Source organism: Salminus brasiliensis, chromosome 1 (assembly GCF_030463535.1).
Source record: "Salminus brasiliensis chromosome 1, fSalBra1.hap2, whole genome shotgun sequence".
In the NCBI taxonomy this organism is placed as follows: domain Eukaryota; kingdom Metazoa; phylum Chordata; class Actinopteri; order Characiformes; family Bryconidae; genus Salminus; species Salminus brasiliensis.
Genome location: NC_132878.1, coordinates 21,348,732 through 21,363,310, shown reverse-complemented (window position 1 = coordinate 21,363,310; position 14,579 = coordinate 21,348,732). Strand labels below are relative to the sequence as shown.

General features: G+C 37.6%; 1 protein-coding gene across 2 annotated transcripts in view; it reads left to right on the top strand.

Moving 5' to 3' along the window:
• The first annotated feature begins 3,288 nt into the window (after window positions 1-3,288).
• Window positions 3,289-14,579, top strand: part of drd2b (dopamine receptor D2b) — a 54,658-nt gene continuing 43,367 nt past the window's right edge. For both annotated transcript variants that reach the window (XM_072674372.1, XM_072674370.1), the window contains exon 1: window positions 3,289-3,563. The gene's annotated coding sequence lies outside the window, so the exon portion shown is untranslated. The remainder of the gene's footprint in view (window positions 3,564-14,579) is intronic.

The window sequence follows — 14,579 nt, the reverse complement described above, 5'->3', positions numbered from 1 at the left end:
CACATGTTCTGTTCTTGTTTTGATTTGTCTAGAGGGACTAGGAGGTGTCCCACGGTAATGACACAAATATGCCTCAGCAGTGCTTCAGCTAATTACTCCCAGAATGGACATTACACCGTGTACATTATTTGAATGCACAGTGTGTTACGTGGACATACTATCTGAACAAACATCCACCAACTACCTTATAGTAAACAGAGTAATGTATGCCCAGACACCCCTTTAAAGGAAAGGTTTGTGGAAAAAAAAAATCAAATAACCATGATTTATCTCTGACCCCAGATGCAGTCAATTAGCCAAGACATGTTTGATATCTGATGTGTGCTTGGTTAGTTTAGTACAGGAGATGCTATGCTAAGGTTGCTAACAGACACCGGACTGAGGCTGTCACCAAAGATGGCCCAAAATCTGTTTTTAATTTTTTTTTGACACATTTTCTGATAAGCTACAAAAACATGATTCACACTTTTAAAAAGGGTTAAAACTGGAACTATACAATCAACCACATAATGTCCTCCCACACCAAACATTACACAACAAAACACTTGACATCATTACATAATATCTTTTATTGAATTGCTTGTAATTAAATGCAAAGTCAATCAAAATGTAGCTGCTAAGACTAGCTGCTGAGATTTCAAATTTAATTCAAATAGAATTAAATAAACAGCATTGAAAACGAATAGCTTCAAATTCAGATATTTTTGCTTGATGTTACAGCATGGATGGTGTTTTGCCAGCATTCTGTAAAGCTGGTCCAACCTTTTAACAGTATCTACAAAAAACACATATGTTATGGAGCACATAAGCATGGACAGGTCAGCTGTTTAGGTTTATTAAAGAACAGCCACAAAAAAAAAAAACACTGGTGATGACAGATCCATGCTGGTTTCCAGGCTTTGCTGGGTTGACACATCACATATGTAGGGTTAGCTGCTGACTTGCAGGAATGTTGCCCTGCCCTGAAGACATAGTAATTAGACGGGTCAAAGAAAGGGCAGCTCTCTCACTTTATACAGCCCTGCTGGATTAACCAGTTTCAGAAAGAGAGCATGATCTACACTGAGTTAAATCTTTTTTTGTGGGCATAACATAAAGATGTTTTGGGCTGCTGTCACTGGTGCTGTTGACAATATACAGTCATATCAGAATATTATGACCACCCCTGGTTTTGACTGCCAGGTGCCACGTGACAGGCTTTGCTGCACATATACTAAATAAGCAAGCACACCAGTTGGTTGTAGCAGAGTGTAAAAGGACCTAATAATAGGGTACCGGGTGAAGGGTGGTAGCATCTCGGAAACCACTAACTTTGTGGGATGTCATCTAATACATTCTATGCCATGACGTCTCCCAGGTGTCCTGTGAGCCAAATGTGGTTATTCCCACTATTAGGTAGGTGGCCAAAATATTTTGATATGACCTAATATGTCTTAAAATAATAATTTGGCAAATAAAACCAAATGAATATGATTAATTACTTACTAGGACGCAGTGAATCAGCTAAGACATGTTTAATATCTGAGGTGTGTTTCATAGTTTAATCAGTTTACAATGGAAGATGCTAGGCTATCATTGCTAACAAATACTGGCCTCATACTGTAACCAATGCAAATATGTAAATTCATGCAAAAAATGTGTTTCAACCAGCTAGAAACATATTCACATCTGTTTTTCATGGACAAATCTATTTGTTTCAGAACATGGTGTGGTTTAATGTAGTGTAAAAGCAAAAGAGCTGAAAGATTGGGCAACTTGAGTAACAGGAGCCTTATTGTTCCCTGGCACAATATACAGATGAGACAAAACATCCAGTCCAGTCATTGGTGAAACAAATAACATTGATCATCCCGTAACAAGGGTTCAAGGGTTAAAGTTTGGAATATGTTAGACAGTAACTAGACAGTCGGTTCATGTAGTACTCTGACTTCTGGGGCAAAACATCATTAAAACAGCAATGCCAGTTGGGTGCTCCTCATCAGTGGTGGTGGTGGTGAGGTCAATCAAGATGTGACCATAGATGTGTAAAGGTAACAAAGACTATTCTATCTGGCCAGAACTGACAGACTGCAGACCATTCAAGTATGTGCATGCTAACCCCGATCCATCGTCTAAAGTGCCTACATCACTTGGATAGCCAGGGATGCATGTGATGCTTACCTGTGGGATGAGTGGATCCTCAAGGGATAAAGGATCTGTTGTGAGCATCTTAGTTTTAAGATTCCACAGGACACCTTCAGGTCTTGTAGAATGAGCTGGTCATAATGTTTTGGATCTTCCATCTCAGTGCTATTATTCTGTGACATTCAGAGTCGCAAGTTTGAAAGTAGGGAGTTGCCTGAATGATCATTTAAGCTATAATGTTTGAATAAGGTCTATCACCCAGCTGTACTAAACTGTATTTGTAAATTATGCAGGGTAATATTCATGTCATCCGTCCTGAACGACAAAGCTATGGCTTTGTTTTATTATTTGTCGACAGAAATAAATGTAATTACTTTTTTCCCTATATTTCATTTTGCTCTTTTAGAAAGAATACATCATTGAGCATCGCCTTAAACTGGAAAGAAAGATGTCCCTTGTTACTGAATTGTCCCTATTACATCTCTCTCTCTCTCTCTCTCTCTCTCTCTCTCTCTCTCTTCCCCGTTCTCTCACCTTTTCTTTCCCTTTTCAGTCTCTCTCTCCCTCTCCCTCTCTTTATCACTTTCCTGTCTTTCTTCCGTTCTCTCGCTCTTCTTTCTCACTCCCCTCTCTCACTGCGTTTCTCTCTCTTATGGTCTCTCTTTGCTTCTCCATCTATTCCCACTCCCATCTTTTTTTCACCTCCCTCTCCATCTCTTGTCACTCACCCTTCTCTCTCTCTCTCTCTGTCTCTTTTATCACACCCATCACTTTCTCTCTATCTCCTACTCCCTCTCTGTACTTCTCTTCATCTCCCTCTCTCTTACAGTCTCTCTCCTATGCCCCCCCACCCCGACCTTTCCTTCTCGTGTCTTGCTCCCATCTCTTCCACCTTTCTTGCGTCTCTCACTTTTACACTCCCCTATCCCCCTATCTCTCTAACTCAGCCTAGTTCTCACTCTATCCCTGTCTCCTTGTCCTCTTCCTCTCTTCCCATTCTCTATATCTGTCCATTCTCTCTCTCTCTCTCTCTCTCTCTCTCTCTCTCTCTCTCTCTCTCTCTCTCTTTCAGGCCCCGCCCCCTCCTGCACCTGCGCTCGCTCTGATACAGGGAGCTGCTGGGTTTTTGGCTCCTGTCAGCGTTTCACTCACAAGTTGGAATCAGTTGAGCAAGCATCCCCAACTCGCTCGATTTCCAGTCGCGAGAAACGGGTCATGTTGGTCAGCAGACGCTTCTCTGTTCACTTGCGAAGTGTTTTCAGAAGTTAACCCGGTCTCACAGCTCAGCGTCGCTCCTCTCGGTGACCGTTATAAACGCCGTTAGTGTGGGGCGAGGATGGGCAGCTGGAGTGTGTGGAGATTAAGGATGTAAACGGCAGGAGAGCAGCCCGGACACACGGGAGAGACACCAGACAGTCCTCAAATCCTATGGCTTGAAGGTAAGGCATCACGATATGATAAAAAAAAAACTGATAATAAAATAAATATATTAGGTATATTTTATTCCAAAAATAAATGCGCGCGCGCCTCAAATGCGCTCCAGGCTGAGCCGGGTAAAGCTGGACGCGTTGAGGCTCAGTCTTGGTTGTGAGTGAAAGGATCAAGTTTAAAGAGGCAGATCTTCAGACTTATTCGAGGTGAGGATAATCACAGCACTGAGTTTAGTACTAAAGACTAATTAATGGAATAATTTCATTAAATAAAATTCAAAACTGAACAGATGTTAACTATGAGACTACTTCAGATTGGACTCTGGAATTATAGCTTCATATAGAGAATTATTTCTTTTTATATTATAATATGGACCTGGAACAAAGGTAGCTATGTGTTGATGTAAATATAACAGTGAATGGGATTTTAGCAGAAAGAGCCAAACATCACTGACACGCTAACAATCAAATATAAAGTCACAAAAACCTTGTTTCTCCATTTTTAAGGTTTATCCGTTTTGACATAATTTGAATATGGCAGTACTTCCTAACATTGTGTCAAAATGTCATGATGAATGGGTTGTTACAAGGTATGAGGTTTTTGCGTGACAGACGATATGATGGTCTGTGAGGTGCTGGACCCAATCCAGAGCTACAATCTAAGTCTCTTCACAGTAAATGTGAAGGAAGGAAATCTTCACATTTTGTCTGTTGAGTGTGTTTTGATAAGCCCTTAAAATGTCAAAAGTGGTCATTTTCACTCTAAGTTTCAGGGAAGTTGATATTTCTTGGAAAATTTAAGACATTTAAGACATTACCCTTTTCTATTCCCCATCCATCCCTGCTTCTCTTCACCTCGGTCCTTCTCTCTCTCTCTCTCTTTTTGGTTTCAAAGAAAAATGTATTTCAGGGGTCAGTGTTAACCAGAGTCTACCAGCCTGAGGCCACATAAGATATTTACAAATATATAATTGAGTAATGACAGGATTACCGTCCACTGCCACTTATGCAGTGTGTAATTGCTGGGAATTCAAGTGCCCTCTTGTTGGATTGAAACCATCTTAAACCGCCTGAAAGGTCATTCTAAATGCAGACATCTCTCCAATGGACTGCATATCAGCGCCTGTCTAAAACATGCACAGTCATATAGCATATTTCAGGCTTTAAATGTCAACAACCAAACCCAACGATTAATACTGGCTGACGCACAGTCCTGGTGCAGCCTTCAGAAACAATAGCTATTATTTGACCTTTTCAGTTTCAGATGTGCTTTCTCTCCGTCCAATTTTGCTGCGTGACCACTGATTTTCCTCACATGACAGCAAGTCCATCACCTCTTGATAGATGCAGCTGGAACAGCAATCATGGCCACATTCCGGCTGCACCCTCCAGTTATGCGTTTCGCACCTCCGTACCAAATGGTGGGTGATGACAGCAACATTTAATATTTGTGCCAGCCTAAGAAAACCCCACTCCAGGTTGACACAAGACATTTTTTAAAATTGACACACACCCTTTTAGAGATCACAACCTGAAGTCTTGACACCCCAGTGTGAAGAAACTGCAGGTTGAGAATGATGGTCAATTATTAATGAACGACCTGTAAACAATTGAACAGCTGCTTTTATCACTCTCTATTTGTTAGCATGCACAGGATGGTCTTGTTCTTTGTATTTTTAATGTTGCTTTGTCCTACATCAAAAATGCATTGATCGGTTGCCCATGAACAAAGCATGTTACATCAACACAGTTGGTTGGTCTTCCAGGCTTTTCTGCCAGAATTTAGCTGATGTAACTGGGGATGTGGGATCATAACAGTATTAGCAGATGCTTATCTTGCAATGAACAAAAATGAAAATTCCTTGTCTGATATGATAACCAATAATTGAATACATCATGGTATACATATACACCAATAACTGATCATTCTATTTAATTCTTTTCGTTGAGCTCTTTTAATGTTTTATGTTGCTTTATGTAGATATTTTACATTATTCAGCAGACATTCTAGTCTCCAGCCATGCATATCGGAAGTAGCATTAAGAATTTCTAAAACTGGAATCAACTGCATGTTGCTGTATTATAATTAATAGTCCATATACCTTTTATTTACTGGGGAAAAAGTACTTAAGTTCAGTGACAAAGTACACATACTTCTTTTCTGTCCACCACTGACAACAGCTATGTGTTTAGATCACCATTATTTGTAACGCTGGAGTCGAGGCAGTATTTTTGTGCTAATGAGCTTGATTTAGGGGACTTTTTAGGGGACTTAGGGGGGAGTTGGGACTTAACTGGCCTCTTTGCTCTAGGGTGCAGTATTAAGGCTGACCATACACTCTGACACTGGCTTTCTAAGCTGGGATGTGCAAAGAGAATAATTTCATTGTACTTTTGAAATGTAATGACAATAAGGGTATTTGCTTAACTAAACTATAAAGGCCACATATCTGAAACTCAAATACATCCCATACATTCAGATGGTTACCAGATCAGGCAGAATTTAGGAATCAGTATTTGGATACAGCTTGTTATATACTTGTATGTTCCAGTAGTTTTACTTCAATATATAATAATATATTGAAGTATTGGGGTAATATGTTTACACTGCTGTATTGATTCTCAAAAACACAGTATACTTTTTTTTAAATTAATAGTTAACAAGTAAAGATTTGTGTCAGAAAGATGTTAATTTTGTTTATTTTTCAGGAGATAGTAGCGTTGTATTCTGTGTTCAGATACCACTCTTCTGACTGCATAAAAAAACAACTTTCTTTTTACTCAGATTTTATGCATATGGTGGCGTGGTTTCAACAAATTTTAACAAAAAAATCTCAATATATTGATTCTTTTAGTATCACAATATATTGCAATATATTGAATCATAACCCATTTATCGTGATACATATCGTAACACCAGGTTTTTACCAATACACAGTGAAAAATTAAAAATGAATGTGTTCCACTCGTGCGTTTTCTATAAGCCAATAAAAAGTCATAAAAAAGTCATAAAGAGAAATCACAAGCTGTTGTCAGATACTGAACTATTTCTGTGTGCAACAGGTCTACTCATGTCAGGCTGTATTACATTTATATCATATGCCCCTTGTTTGCACCCGGTAGCAAAGAACTTGACTGGTACTTCACCCAGCTTCCACAGAGCGAAGACTGATTTTAATGCATTTGACCCACAATGCCTTTTAGCTATACTGTTATTTTTTTCTCACCCCCCTCCTCCTTCCTGGGGCCCGCTGCGCAATTCTGCCTTGCAGCCGTTGCAGAAATTGCAGGGGCTTCAGACCGTGACTAACACCTGATTGTAATCATATGCGTAAATAAATAGTGTCCTCAAAATATGCATGCACCAGTGGGTGCTGTGGCTGCTTAAGAACGGTTTAGAAGTCTTCTGGCTTGAGATGTGAGTCTACTTGAGGCCCAGCTGAGGTTTAGGGTCGTGTAAGTGATTATGAGGGATTACAGTGGCTGTGTGAGCACAGCTTGCTTTGAGAAATTTTGCGAGAACGGTGCTGCATGGTACACTGTGAGCTGCTGTTGCTTGTTAGCATGGCTATTGTGGCTTTATGGGCTAGAATTTAATCACAGAACAGAATGAATGTGGTCACAGATAAGAGCAATTTGTTTCTGGTCTGTTGGTAATTCTCCATGCCATAATCACTCTTGATAGTCTGGAGCACACCTGACATGAAAAAAAAAAACAAAACACACACAGCTTGTATGGGTGCTTGTTTTTAAAACCTCTGATTAATGGATCTAATAAAACACACATGCTAATAGTGTGATATACATACCATATAAGATTACCCTGCGCAGCATTTATCTTGATGTTCCAGCTTGTTCCATGTTGAGATTCAGTATTTCTCACACTCCTGTCTCTTCATGAATAAAACCTGCCTCTGTCCTTGAAGACTGCAAGCTGAATGCATACTCAATTGGGTGCATTTCTATCCATCTGTTTCTTGGAACACAGAATGAACCATCTTAGAAAGAACCAGGTTAGAAGTAGTGCTTGGTGATAAATTGTGTATTCTAATGTAATCTAATATATAGAACTGCTGTCACAGAATAGTATTGATTGTCTGGTTTAGCATGTCGTTTAAAATCCAGTTTTGGTTACCCTAGTTTACATGTTGTATCGAGTTTAAAGTACATGGTAGCGATTTAGGTTTTTTTTTCTGGAAATGTGATTTATATCTGGTGACCTAGAAAGAAAACCTGTATTTAACTTTAGCATTAAAAGGGGAGAATATAATGTTTTACACTCTAGGTTAAAAGCTAACCCTAGACAACCTGATTTTGCAATCTCATCTCTCTAACCCTTTTTTTACTGGGCGTCTAAAACTGCATCTGGCCATTTTGCAGATACTTACTATTTATACATTAAACTTAAGATACTCAAAAAAATCAACTCTTTAAGTCACCTTTAAGATTTTCCTCTTCCTTGGTATAACTTTTATACAAGCTAAATAGAACAAAACAGTCCAGTAAAACAAGCTATTTGTAGAGTTCAGTACAGCACATAATATGCTCAAGTGTAACAAAATTTAAGCAACAAGCCAAAACCGAGGGCAGACCATTCCTTTTCTAAATAAAATAACCTTTTTTTTCACATCAGGTACAGGAAGATAAGCATACTCTTCAATAGCAGAGTAGACTTATTAGCTAGCTTTTTATTGTGGAATATTGCACCTAATAATGTTGGATGCTCCCATCGTCAATGTCAATGTACAGAAGATGTTCAGTTACTCCTTCTTGCTTTGTCGAAAAGGTATCATAAAATGTAACCTTATTGACGTGAATTATGAATTTTGTGAAACTTTCCTACAGCATACAATGCCAGCGATAAGGGGTAATCATAAACTCATTTAATGCAAACTTAATTCAAAGTATATGCAATCATTTGGCCTTCATGATCCACAATCATACTCTTATTGTATGCCCCTGCAAAAAAACTATAGGATTTCAAAGACTTGTTATGTAGGTGATTCAAGGGAATCTCATCATTTGATCAATGCCTACCTCTAAGTCAAGAGCATATTAACTGACCGCTAACATATTAGCTTATTGCCCAATCTAATGACTTTAATGTTTGGCAGATTATCAAGCTTTTTACAGTATCAAAAATGTATGAAACAGAGATACCACCATGTTGTATAAAATGTAATTATGGAGTTTGTGGTATTTTTAATGAAGAATGGAATAGATACTTGATTAATAATGCAATCTTTAATTGTTTAAATCAGAATAGCATCATGATACTGTGCTATGTTACATTTTGCAGTCCTGCTCAGCTTTTAATTTCATTTCATCAATAACACTGAGACCACCAAATGACCAGAAGGCAGAAGAAAAAAATTTAATCTAATATAGTGTTGAGCAGGAAGTCACCAGGGCCACTACATCACGCCGCTGGCTATCTTCTACCCCATCCAGTGTTTGCCAGGGGAGGACTGGAATTATGGCTTCAGATGGATTGTGCGACACAACACTTATACAGGAGGGAGGCAGGCAAAGGGGCGGGGCAGAAACATCACTGGTTGTTAGGAGACCGCCGTGGCACACAGCCTTAATGAGCTCATTGGAGGCTTGTTACAGTGCTCCTCTGCTCTCCAAGAAGCAGCCGGTCCACACTTTCCCTAATGGCTGGCTGAGAGTGAGAGATTGCTGGAACAGACAGAACTAGAACGCTGGATAATGCGGTGGATGACACACAACCACCGCTGCACTGCCCTGGCCCAGCTCACGCAAGGTTGGCTTAGTGATGCTCAATGTGGCTCATCATGTTAAAGTGCCCTTCTTTCATGGAAGCCATGAAGGCTTTGAGTGAGTCCATAGAGAATATTAAGGAAAATCTATAACTGGAGCCATGGCCTGCCTTTTTTATTTATTTTATTTGAAGCATAAGAGCATAGATCATACTATTTATGTTATATCACGCTGTATATACACATTATACAGAACATATTTATGACACAATGTCCCTCTTCTATAGAAAAACATAGTTTTCTATATTGTAAATGTGTAAAATGTTGAATAAAGGAATTTATTCGAGGCTGTTAATAGCCTATGTGCTCATTTCGTTTTTCCAGGTGAGACATCTATAGTATGACATCTTTACAAATTATTTTACAAATATTATTTAAACTGAATTGCAACTTGAACTTATGTCAGCAATAATCTACAATATTTATATTAGGGGTGCTTAGGGTGAAATGTTCACCGTGTGCTAATCTATTCCAAAAATACCACCATTTCATGGTATTAAAGTGTGAATAAACTTAACATGTACTATATTTGTTGATCAAAGAACATTTACACACAAATACCCCTTGTATCATTTTGCTGATTTATCATGCTGATAAACAAGTTTTGCTGTTCCCAACCAGGTTTTTACCCCCAGCTGGTTGAAAATTCTATTTCAAGTTTTTTTGTTAACTTTATCACGTAGCGGAGGGTGGCGTGCTTCCAAATGTTGATGCTCCCATTGGTTGGTGCAGTGACAGATGAAGCAAAAAAGACTCTGATTGGCTCCTTTCTTCCCAGCCTTCCTCACCAAGCCCTTCTTATGCTTCTTATGAACTGATTTAACTGTCTTTGACATTTCCAGTTCTGGGCAGTCTGCTTTTTGAGGGCAAATGAATGAGCAGATGATTGGATAAAGTCCTGCAAGATCATACCACAAATTTATCTTTTTCCAGTGATTATTAGTATTGTGGACAAAACCACCCTGTACTCTGTCAGGTCCACCCTTTTGGTGTTTTAGACTGTCATTACCATAGAAACCACAATCTTCCATTATTGGTAAAACAAATGTTTTTGGTGACAGCATCAGACTGAAATTGGCTGTAAAGAAAATAACACATTCAGACACATCTCTTATTCTTCTTGTCTGAATTTAGGTCATGCCCTGTCATGCTGTTTCAGATTAGTCTATTTTCTTGTACAATTGGAGAAAATTGCATTCACGCTTAATAAAAAATCAAACCTGTAGTTGGGTTCCCTTGTAGGTCTGGCCTAAAGCAGAAAATGATACATTGCTGCATTTTAGTCATGGTTCATTTGAGCATTTACATTAGTATGTTGGACATATCAGTAAAACAAAAGTCATATTGGATAAAAAGTCACAATTGATCGTGCAGATTTAATGATTTAAATTTGGCCACAATAATTGTACTCTGTACTTTGATTAAACTGAGCTCCTGGGTTTTACGCATGTTCTGTTTCATCTGTCTGGTATTTCAAAACAATCTGCCATCTGAAGCCGAGTGTTACCATGGTTTGACACGGCACCAAGCAGTGTGAGTTCAGTCTAACTCATGACCTTATTGACCTCTTTTGAAAACATTGTAAAGTTCATCAAAACATGATATTGTGAGTGAGTACATGTGTGCAGTATTTTAGCAGCATTTAATTGGTCTCGGCCTTGTTTTAAAACCATCATTATTACTAATTCTATTATTACTGATTCTAATACACGCATGCACAAAAAAAGTGCCAGGAACTCGTCTTTAACATAGCCCAAAGATTTGCTGTCTTTTATCTGTGTTGCATTCATATTTATATTGCACCAGAGTCCGCTTATCTGGCACGCACCAGAGTGTGCATGGCAAGTCTAATCCGGCCTAGTCTGAACACATCATTAGATTCCTCTTAGATACATTATACTGTAATGTGTTATGCAACTGTAGAAATGTGCTATAATGCTTTACTTATAATTGGGGTTTTGCATGAAAATGAATGGTGGTCATTTTACTAATACACCGGTGTGGACTTATTGTAAATTAATGATCAGTGGATGTATGACATTAAAGATAACTATGATATATGAGTCCTGAAGTTCCCACAACATTATGTGTCTTATCTGTTTTTTTCATCTGTTAGCACACATGCCTTCTGTGTCAGCCACTAGTCTTGGGATTCCTTGCAGGATCTTCAGAGGTTGAGTCAAATTGGCCAGTTATAGATAAACAGGCATGTCCCTATCAGGTGTTGTTTTGGTAACCCCCCCACCCCCCCCCACCCCAAACCAAAAAAAAAATGTTGCCCACCAAATTCTTGTTTTTTAAGAAACATACATGTTGTACACTTATTTTACCCCCCAGTAAAACACTGAAGCCCAATATTGCAATAACTCTCATGTTGATCAGCATGTAAACCTCTGACCACAACTGTACATGTTTCATTATTGCCGTATGTACAGTTGTAAAGCTACCAAGCACAGTCGGTATCACATGGCACTTTCCAAATCCCATAAATTACTCTAAAATGAAAAACCTATTTTGCGCATTCACAGACATCAATGTGTTGTGCTACTTTTAGCTTGCCTATCCATCTGCCACCTTCAATTGTGTTTTATTGATTAAACAATGGCTCTATATTTACACACAGAATCCTTTACAAGTTGTGTAAAGCTTGTACTTCTGCAACTACAAGAGTATGGGCTTCAGAAGAAGGAACACAACTGAGACATACATTATTTTATTATTTATGTTGACAGGACACATTCTGTTGTCAAAACCTGCCCTTCTTCAGTTGAAATAACAACTGTGCATGAATGTCAATAGAAAAAGGTTGAGGAAGAGAGGAGACCAGAAGCTTGCTGTAGTTCTTGTCAGGGAGAATAGTGAAAAATTGTGAATTGCTGATGGACAGCCTTTAAAACTGCTAAAATCAGAGCTGTCTATTGAAGTGTGAAACAAATTGCCTGATGCAAAGAACCTTTGATAAAAACCTGCTAAATTGTGAGTTTAAATTGAGTGATTAACTCAACTGGCCTGATATTTGAGTGTAATATTGCACACTACTACTTGTATAGTGTAAGTCACATTAGGCAAAAGGTCTTTGATAGTGAATGAGAAATTAGAAACATAATGAATCTGGAGTGAAGTTCTGGGGCCGTGCTGGATAAAACTGATCTTTTGTTTCTTTTCCCATCAACATAGTAATGAGAACACTTGAATACAAATGTTAACAGGTCAGGGGTTGTTTCTGAAAAGCATGACAGCACAGTGATCAACATTGTATGGTGGAAGAAAACACTGACATTGATATTAAGCAGCTGCTGTGTTCACTGATTTACACTCATTAGATAGCAAAGACCTTTAATCATTAATCCTCAACAGCAAACTCACCTTGAAAGGCTTCTTCTTGAATTATTTATCACCTGTAGCTCATTGAAGCATGATGAGAATTTTTGTTGAAAATGCAGATTTTACAGTTTCAGTCAATACCTCAGTTGTTAGTAGAGGAGGAGATATTTTATGTTTATGATTTAAGGTTGATGAAAGATTATTGTAGAACACTACAGAAGACTTTTTAAAATAATGATAATTATACTTTTTAAACAATCCTTTTCATTTTCAATGTTGAATAACTTGTATCTAACCAATATACTTCCACTGTTTAAAGAGATGTAATTCTTTAGAAAGCCTAAAGAAAATGTCATGCTTGGCTTCTACATAAGCCGCCATGCTCCACTAGATTGTGATTTTTGCTATTTTGGCCTCTTGAAAAGGATGAATGGATGCATTCCATATCTTGGTGTTCCTTCTGCTGTCAAATCTAGACATGTCCTGTTGGCCAGCACTAACAAAACGAGCACTCCAGCGAACCACAGAAAACACTCTGAGATGCCACACTGTTGTTCACAGCCCAACAAATCACAGACAGTGCCGATGGAGCGTGCTGTGCACACACATAGAAATGCACAAGCTATGTTACGATTATGGTATTGCTTGAAAGAATGACAATCATTTATGGCATTTAGACGGTGGGGCTGATCTAAGTAGGATTTTTAGATTTAGAAACTTAGAAACTGGATTTTTTCTATGATTATTTAAGATTTATTTTTACAGGGACAAAACCTTACATGAAAGATTGTTCTAGTTATACTGTCAATCTAGGTATTAAGGTTTGAACACTTTTTAAAAGATTAAACAGGACTACATTGAAATAGCACAATCTAAAACGTGATAAATTATATTCATGAGAATGAAAATGAGTAAACAATATTTGTTCCCGCATGATCAGTGTAAACAAGTTCAAACAGTGAGTCGGAGTAGATAAACTGTGGGGAAAAATGTGTTTACAGTTTCTGCGAGGGACATCAGACATGCAATTGGTAATCACTGTTCAAGAGAGGCTTAAGATCTTAAGAACCCCTCAACTACAGGTGATTACACTTGAAAACACAACATCCCACTTGATAGTCACAGAGTAAAGCAAAACAACAGAAACAAAAAGGGAAGTCACTGTTAGCACACTGGCACTGTAGACACAAAGTTAAGAAATTATAGGCAATTTCAAAAACAACAGAAAACAGTATAGCTAAAAAACATTTATTAAAACAATTATTATTGCCTTAAATTACCAACTGTTATTAAGTTATTAAGAACGCTGTATTCCAAAAGCACATTCTAAAGCCTACTTAACAATATTAGTATGTTTATGTTTATTTATATATTTTTGTTATTTGTTTCCTTGTTTATTGTACAATGAAAGAAACATCTGTTACTGTTCATATGTGCAATAGTTTCATAGGTGCAATATTTGAACTGCTTTACAGCATGTTCTATATTTATATTTATTTTATTTATACACTTTGCCACTTTATTATATTCATGTAATTTCTAAAAATATACATATTTAATTCTTTCTCATTTTGTTTTACATTTTATTTTCATTTTATAGAGTTTTTATTTTTTATGTGTTTATTCTTACATGTAACAACTGCAATTTCCCTTCTGGGATCAGTAAAGTATTTCTGATTCTAATATCAATAAGAAAATGATCAATAAGAAAATACATTTATTATCTTGTAGTACAGTATGCTAATTCAAATGCTTGACTAAAATGACCAAAAAATAATAACTCATCAAAATAGATCTTGATTTTCAGTTTACAATTTTCAGCCAAATGTGTCTTGATTTTTGGTTTCAGGGCATATCTAATTTTTTAACATAGGTTAAGTACCTTTATCTCCATTATATTTAGATATTACTAACTTGT